Raw genomic sequence first — 9,055 nt, 5'->3', positions numbered from 1 at the left:
AAGAGTCTGTATGCACTCCAAAAATTAGTTGAAAATACAGTTAAGAGGATTTTGGATTCAAAGTCATCAGAGTACCAATTTAAAAATAATTTTCATGAACACATTTTCTAAAGGCCATAGGAGAACTTGTCACATTGTCAAAAAAAAAAAAAAATGTCCAGTAGCAAGACTTCTGTTGAGACCAAACAGGACACATAAAGTCAACAAAATAGCTTAGAAATAAAGCCAATATGACTAAATCCAGTAACAGATCACATGAAGTACTTCATGTACAACACAAACCTAGTTTAATAAATAAAGGAACACAGGTGACTGTACTCTGGGAGAACACTCAGTTCCTGATGGCCTGTTTACAGCCTTTCTGAGACTCCACGGCCAGTTCCACCCGGGCAAGTCTAATGAATGGTAGGGCCATGAAGTTTGCAGCCATCTTGCCTTACAATTGCCACAGTGCCAGGCTGCACCTCAACGCCTGCTGGCACGTGACAGATGAGTTCATGCTCATGTGGGTCGTATTTATCACCAATGGGTGCCATCTTCTCCAGGCCATGCTTGGCAAACACACTTTTTTCAGCTTTGCTTCCAAAAGCGACAGCCCATGGCAGACTTTCTCCAGAATGAGCTTCTGGTCCTCAGGCTCTGCTCCTTCAGAAAAACACGCAGTTGTCTTCTCCAGAATGTCTGCCACCTCCACCAAGTCCTTGCAGAAGCTCTGGATTCCAAATCTCTTGGCGTCTTCCACACACCTCTGAGTCGGTCTCCGTATGTTCTCACAATCAGCTACAGCTCTCTGGCATTTTAGTGTTAAATCCTGGACTTCCTTCTCCAGTTTCACAGCTTTTAGCCGTAAGGCTTGTTGGGCAAGAGAGGACCGAAGCTCATCAGGAGGGTCCTCAGAACTGCAGTCTTCCCCAGCAGTTCTCCGGGTTGCAGTGCTGAATGTGTGCAGCTATCCCTGCCATCCGCCACCCACAGCGACCCCGCGGCCATGTCCCAGCGGGGACAGGACAGGCACCACTCACGCGGACTAGCTCAAAGTGAAGGACGCGCTCTGGAAACCATTCATGTTTTTATTTACATAATTTTACTTGTTTTCTCCTACTCTGATTCTTTCTTCTTCTTTCATATCTCCTTTACTGTGCAAACACCATTTAGCCCAAGCTGCTCCATCTCTTGGTATTAGAATCTTTTATTTTACAAAGGCTAGAGAAAATGGAGATGCAAGAACCATTAATATGACAAAAAAAAAAGATAGCCAACTTCCCATCACCAGATTTAGCACCTCTACCACCTCTGCCTGAGCCCAGGAGAAATTGCAGAGGAAATGTGATGTGACATGGGTACTGCTCTCACTTCTTGCCTTACAACCAGCTCCAGGACAATGGTGACAGGCACTGCACGCAATCAAAACCCAGCAAAGCAGAAATCCAGAAGTTGCAGAGAACTCAACGCTAAATCCAACTGCCAACATGCTTTCATGGCTCAGGGAACATTACAGAAGAGGGGGCAGAAAGTATGTAAAAGCCACAAAGTGGGCAGGAATACCCTAAGTAGCCCTTACCCCATATCCCACAGAGACTGACCTTCATGACCCCATAGTGAATAATGTAAGCCCACTGAGAAGGGCCCCAAGAAAACAGGAGCAGGGATAAGGGGATGAAAGAGTGTAAACTGTTATAATATATAAAATACAATTTAGAAAAGAAAAAAAAAACTCAGTGTTTTACTATCACTACTTTTCCCCTAATATATTTTTTATTTTATTTTATATTTTTATTTTATTTTTTAGAGAGAGAAAGAAGTAGAAAGAGAAAGAAGGGGCATTAGGACCTCTAGCCACTGCAACAAACTCCAGATGCATGTGCCACTTTTTGCATCTGGTATTGTGTGGGTACTGGCAAATTGAACCTGTGTGTTCACTGAGCCAGCCAGGATTTTTAATAAGCCTATTAGAGGAAAAATTCTTAAAATTTAACCAGAAGAACAGTTAATTTTAACCTTTCGCCTTTTGTCCTAAACATACTTTGTAGTCCCAATAACTTTGCTTTAGAGAAAGAGCTCACTGTCGATAAGTCAAGTTCCGTAGCTACTATAGCTTGGCATTTTGAAAACTGATCTGTCTAAATTATATTTTAATTATATATTTATTTATGAGACCAAGAGAAAGAGGCAGACAGAGACAGAAAGTATGGGTATGGGCATGCCAAGGCTACTTGCCACTACAATTGAACTCTAGATACATGCGCCACTTTGTGCATCTGGTTTGATGTGGGTACTGGAGAACTGAACCTGAGCCATCAGGTTTTGCAAGCAAGTACATTTAGCCATTGAGCAATCTCTCAAGTTCCACTGTCGAGATTTGTATTGTTCTATCCATATTTCTACAGATCCCTGCATTTTGGACCCTACCAAAATCCCAACACACTAGAACAAAAAGTTTAAGCCCCACAAGATTTTAGCCCCCCACCAAGTGTAACAGGCGCCCTGCATCACAGAACTCAGGTGTTCCAATATGGTGTAGAATGTAGAATCATGAAGCACTAAAGTATCAGAGCTGTTTTTTCCTTTTGGACTAAGGGCATAGGGTTAGTATGTGGCTTTGTGTATAACATCCAGACCACATGGTGGTATCTATATTGTCCATGCCACTGACATGCCCTTGTAACACTTCATTATACAGTGCTGGGAAAGAGTTCTAGATTCTCCTTCTAATACGTCACCCCGCATCTTGGCTCACCATGACCTTTTTAATTTTAATTTTTTATTACACACACACACACACGCACACACACACACACACACACACACACATATATATGGGCTATGGACATACTCAGTGTGTAAACAGCACATGTTGGTACCATCCTTACCCTCATCCCTGTCCCCCAACTTTTGGACCTGTACTACATGCTCCTTTTGTTAGTTAGTGTGACTGCTAGACAAGAGGAGTGGGGATCCTGTCAGTGCTTCTCATTGCACTGTACCTGTGTGCATGGTTTTCAGTCCAGGCCTGTTAACCCTACTGAACATGCCACAGCCTGAGGCCTTTGGCATCAGAGAAGCGGATGTCACATTTATCTAAGGAAATATTCATCCCCAATGGCTACTACTACTCCAACAGGGAGTGAACAATGGTGGCCACCCCGGTCCATCGAGCTGCTGGGGTTTACTTTATGTTGTAGGGCATTTGCATAAAATGTGTCAAAAAAAAACCCTATTATCACCAAAGAAGTTATATAGACACACTATTGTGCTTAGCTATAGCCAAAATCAGTATTATTTACAAAATTAACATACCAAATATACAACTTCAGCCATCCTCCATTGCAGGTGCCAACTCAGCTTCCTCTAGCACCTGCTTCCTCCTTTACCTTGGACACCAACAATTTGCCTTTTGGGCTGGGGTGCATGCATGAGTTTGGGCACTCAACTTCTAAAAACACTCCTTTTTCTTACCAAGGTGTACAATGTTGACTTCTGTGGTACTCACACTAATCTTATCCACCCCCATATCCCTTACTTCTTGGGCCAGGCAGTGAGAGGCTCTTTCATTTCTTCTTTCCCTTTGCCAATTCAAGCAATTCAGATTCCAAGAATTGCCTGATGGTCATGGCTTTCTAAGTATACATTTACGATATCAGCCTTTTTTTTACTCATTCTTTTCACACATATTTATTTAGTACTTACTTTATGACAGATGCTGTACCAAGGTATTGAAATTTTACAGCTTTACAGCTTAAAAATAAATGAGTGAATTCTATATTTATTTCAAGAGGTATGAAAAGAGTAGGAAGAAGAGTGTGAAAAAAAAAAAACTTAGATTACATTTTTCCCCCCTTGGATTTCATTCTTCCTACCCCCTTCTTTGTTATAATTTCTAGAAAGAGTAGTGTTTGACTTTTGAGTCTCAGAATAATGCTAATATTTTGTCAGGGGACCAAAGATCACTCTTGTGCATGCAGACAGGAAGCAGATCAGTTTACATTTAAATGGTAAAAGAACTGATTGGCTCTATTGACCCTCAAAATCCAGAGGGATTTCATCCACATTTTGTTTTTGTCTGCTCCAGGGTCCATAGGCCATTTTCACAATGGAGTTTATAAATGAGGCTTCCCTGAGGACTACAGGATTGAGTTGAGTCACGTGTAGAAAAGCATGATGCTTTGTGTGATTCGGATGGCAATCTCCATGCCCTTGCTCATGTCACAGTTGGCAATCAGGAAGTTGTCTGTGGCTTAACAGAACTTGACAATGTTATAAGGCACCTGAGTTACAATGAAAACTATAACTAGCGTGAGCAGAACTTTGAGGGGTTGAGACCTTTTATTTTAGAGAGAGCAAGAGAGATACAGAGACACAGAGAGAAAACTGGCACTCCAGGGCCTCAGCTACTGCAATCGAACTCCAGATGCTTGTGTCCCCTAGTGGGCATGTGAAACCTTGTGCATACCTTACCTTTGTGTGTCTGGCTTAGGCAGGATCTAGAGAGTCCAATGTGGGTCCTTAGGCTTTGCAGGCAAGTGCCTTGACCACTAAGCCACCTCTCCAGCTTCTAGACTTTTTTTTTTTAATGTTTGGCTTCTTGATGAGTGTCCTGCTCATGATAAAGTAGAATACATCATAATAAGAAGGGAAGGTACAAACACAATGAAGATAGCCAACCTCTGAATTAATGCTTTCATTTTAAGTAGTGAGGAAAGATGGGAGTGCACCTGGCATTGTGATTTATAGTGTAAAACACCAGTTGGGCGTATATACAAGTCAAAAGCCAGTTAGACACAACAAGAGATGACCCAGCAAGGTATACCCATTCCTGATTGGCTGAGGACCTTAGTTACTTCCCAATATCTGTAAATACTGAGACAGTCTAGAAACTGCCTTACAGAGACAAAGTGAATAGAAGGAAAACTGAATAAAATATCTACCACAGCAAAATTTAGGATGTACACATCTGTTTTCTTTCTCTGTTTCTTGTAAAAGATGTAAGTGCCACAAGTATGGAATTGCCGGTGATGATGAAAGCTGATGTGAAGAAGGCATACTATCATTGCCAGGTACAGGATACTTCCCAATATTTGTTTTTGGTCAGAGAAGCCTACAAGGCCCCCAAAACAATCCAGGATATTGCCATGGCTGTTGGCTGCACACCAGAACTTAACAGTAAGACTATTCCTGAAGACACTAGCAGTCTGCTGGCAGAGAAAAGTCATCAATAATACCATCAATCAGTGAATCCTGCATTCTATAACATGGACCCACTCAATATGGTGTGTCCTCTGATGCAAGTTTGTACTACAGTAATAGTATTAACCAATAGACCCACTCCATAGAAGGGAATTCATGTCTGAACTGAAAACCAGGTCAGAAGTGTATGGCTGGGGAGAATTCATCCCCTAGGGAAGAAACTACGATTGTTGTACTGTTAAACAGATGTGCTGGCAAACTGCCTCCGAAATATTTATAACTACTTATATAGATCAGTTCTACTTTAAACTCCAAAGTAAAAAGCTTTCCTTTTTTTCTCAATTTGGCAGTGAAGGTGGACAATTATGACTGTTCAAATGTTGAAAATAAGTGACTGATAAGTGTCCAGCCCTAAATGGTAAACACACACACACACACACACCATACACTCCAAGGCTCAGAGAATATTGAAGAAGATGGGACAGAAAGAATATAAGAGCTGGAGGATAAGGAGGAGGAGTGCTGGGAAGAAGAGGGAGGCAGGGGGCTATGGAGGATAGGAGAGAGCAATATGGGGTACATATGATCAAAATATAACGTAAGTATAAAATTATCAAAAAAATGAAAAGGGAGGTGGTAATAGGAAGGGGATTAGTAAAAAAAAATGAAAAAAAATTAAACTGAATATGTTCTCTTTAAAACTTTAAAGAAACATTTGGATAGATGAGACAATTTGAAAGCTCAGAGACTTAGGACAGTGGCCTGTGGTGTGGTGGACTGAATGGGGAAGATCTAGCCTCACTGTGGGTAGGCACCATTCAATGGGCTAGGAGTACCTGAAGCATGTAGAAAGGTTGAGAAAGGAACAGTGCTATTTTCCCCCCTTCTCCTAGAGATGGGACTCTCCTCTGATCTCAGCATGAGAACTACAAGTTGCTGAGCCATGGGACTTCATAGTACTTGCCCAGTGCTGCATCCATCTCACATTTTCTTGGAACTTCAGCCTCAGAAAATTGAATCATTAACTTCCTTGTTTTGAGGCCTTCAGACCTGTATTGAGCCACTCTACCAGCAACACAGTGTCTCAAACTTACAGACAACTTTGCATCTACTTACATGTCTTTAGGTATTAGTATATATTATGTGAATGTGTGTCTTACTACACCAGTCTAACACCCTTTATGATGTTCTTATACACATGAAACAAGAAGCATATCACTTTAGGAGTGAGAACAGTGCTTTGCCATTGAAGATTCCTCGTAAGATCACTAAGGGGACTTCTCTTGTGCTTCTTAGGTACAGAGAACTTGCAGACAGATCTTCCTCAGACATGATTTGTAGCTGTTATGTGGAAATAGTCCTCGTCTACCTGCAATGATCACACATTCCAAGTAAAGGGGTGTGACCTCCTAGGAACAAGTGCAAAGACCTTAACCTCCCATGGAAAAAGAGGGACCATGTAAGTATAAAAGAGGATTGAGAGTGGGAAGGCTCTGATAGCATCACGGTTCCTCTGGAGATTGGAAGGACACCAAAGGGGAGACCACAGAGAACTGGCTGGCAAGAGGAGTAGATTGCATCTCTGTCAGGTGCTTCCTTGGTACATAACCCAACCTGAGATCACACCACTGGACCCAGGACCAGGACATTCCCTTCCTCAAACACTGTAAGTTGAACAAACTTTCCTCTGAGATATCAGAAAATTGTGGTTAGCAAGCTGGATCCGCCAACTTCCACAGTTTCTTCCATCCTTCCTCCCCAAATTCCTATTGCTATAAGTTCATCATTCTGCTCCAACAACCACAACAGATCCTAGAATTGACAGGATTTCTTGATTGTTAAATAGCTTGTCCTGGACTGAGAGATGAGTTAGATAGCTACAAATGCTGCTTTTAGGAAATGTAGAAGTTGTCTTTCTTTGTCTCATACTATACTGTCTTCAGTCTCTGGTGCAACCTAACTTAGGTGATAGTAGAATCAACTAAGTAATAACTATGAAGTAACAGAACTTTCATAACCAAAAATTAAATTTAGAAAAGGAAGAAAATTTGAGCTTCTTTGTAATCGTGGTAATCTTGAAAACTCCACAACTATTAAAATTCATTAATTCACTTAATACATATTTTATAATAGTCTTTATGTACATGGAAATTTGCTCACAAATTTTTTAAGTAGATGATGTACTATAACTAGTATGTACCATGAATTATAACTAGTAAATAATTGCATAGATACATGAAAGATGACAGATAAGTAGGTAGATAGATGATAGATAGGGGGCTGGAAAGATGGTTCAGTGTTTAAGGGTGTTTGCTTGCAAAGCCTGACAACCTGGGCTTGATTCCTCAATACCTTCATAAAGTCAGATGCACAAAGTGGTGCATTTATCTAGAGTTCAGTTGCTGTGGATAGCAAGTGTTCCTTTCTCTCTCGCTCTCCCTCCCTCCCTCCTAGAAAATAACTAAATAAAATAACTAGAAAAAGCAAAAAGGAAGGATGAGAGATAAATTAAAGTATGTACAATAGGAATGCTATGTTTATGTAATGTGCAATTTTGTATTAAATTTCACTTGGTATTTTTTTTCAAGGTATAGTCTTGCTGTCGCCTAAGCTGACCAGGAATTCACTGTGTAGTCTCAGGGTGGCCTCAGACTCATACAGATCCCCCTACCTCTACTTCCTAACTGCTGGGAGTAAAGTCATGTGCCACCACACCAGGCACAATTGGAACTTTTTAAAAATAGTATCCATCTAAGCCAGGTGTGGTGGCACACACTTTTAATCCCAGCACTCATGAGGCAGAGGTAGGAGGATCACTGTGAGATCGAGGCCACCCCTAGATTACATAGTTCGTTCCAGGTCAGCCTGGACCAGGGTGAGACCCTACCTCAAAAAACTAAAAAAAAAAAAAAAATTAATAATATCCATCTAATACTTATGAAATATAGAAAAAAGGAATAAAAATGATTGTTCTGCCCATTGTAAAAGATCATAAGTTATAGTACCCCTAGACAAATTGGTGATGTTATAGCTATTAAATAGATATGAAAATTAAAACAGTGCAAATTTTGGTTTACTCCAATCTTAAAGAATTTTGAATAAACATAGAATCTCTAGTAAGAAAAGCAAAGGTTCAATTAAATACATAACTGATAGGGATGTGGGGATACTGCCTACATGTCTCACTTGGTGGCTCTAATCAAGTAATGAATGAACATTGAAGGAAAATGGGAATTAAAATCAGTATTAGCTTTATTGCCGAAAGTACAAGGCTTCTCATTCAAGAAGGATTAGAGAACACGCCTTACCCTACAACCTGAATAGAATTTCCATTTTTTTCTCTGAGAAGCCTAAACATTGGGAGCTGTCTGGGAGAAGAGATCCTCAGAGAACCCATCATGTCAGATGTGCATGGAGACAACAGTATACTTCAGACCCTTGCCAGATAGAAGAAGGTGCTTTGTGAAAGGAGCAGGAACCCCAGTTTGCCTTAGATAATCCCCACTGAATAGCAGAGCCTGTATCTCACCGATAAGAGGAAAGAGACTTTCCTCATGAGTCATGATCAGACCTCAGATGGAGGAAAAGTAAGAGGTAACACTCTCATCATATCCCATTACTGGGAATGAAACAAGAGGATCACACACAAACACACACACACACACACACACACACACACACACAATATTGCTGTATTGAGTTTGGCCTTAACAAAACTGAACCAATTTGTCTGTCATTGAGTCCCTGTGATATGTATGCATTGCTACGATGACGAGATCTCAAAGAGAATGATGATGTCTCAATTCTCAAAGCTTCATCATCTAGATTAAGAATGAATATCATACATCCTAAATAACACCAAGGAACAGAA

At 40.7% G+C, this 9,055-nt stretch overlaps 2 pseudogenes; both read right to left on the bottom strand.

Annotated features, from left to right (window-relative positions):
* Window positions 1-331: 331 nt before the first annotated feature.
* LOC101600786 lies at window positions 332-1,589 on the bottom strand (annotated as a pseudogene).
* A 2,422-nt stretch (window positions 1,590-4,011) lies between these two features.
* Window positions 4,012-8,740, bottom strand: LOC105943616 (annotated as a pseudogene).
* Between the last annotated feature and the right edge of the window lie 315 nt (window positions 8,741-9,055).

The sequence above is a fragment of the Jaculus jaculus genome, chromosome 1, assembly GCF_020740685.1.
Source record: "Jaculus jaculus isolate mJacJac1 chromosome 1, mJacJac1.mat.Y.cur, whole genome shotgun sequence".
NCBI classification, from domain to species: domain Eukaryota; kingdom Metazoa; phylum Chordata; class Mammalia; order Rodentia; family Dipodidae; genus Jaculus; species Jaculus jaculus.
Note: the sequence above shows the minus strand (reverse complement) of the source record. Positions and strands in the feature narration are given on the sequence as shown.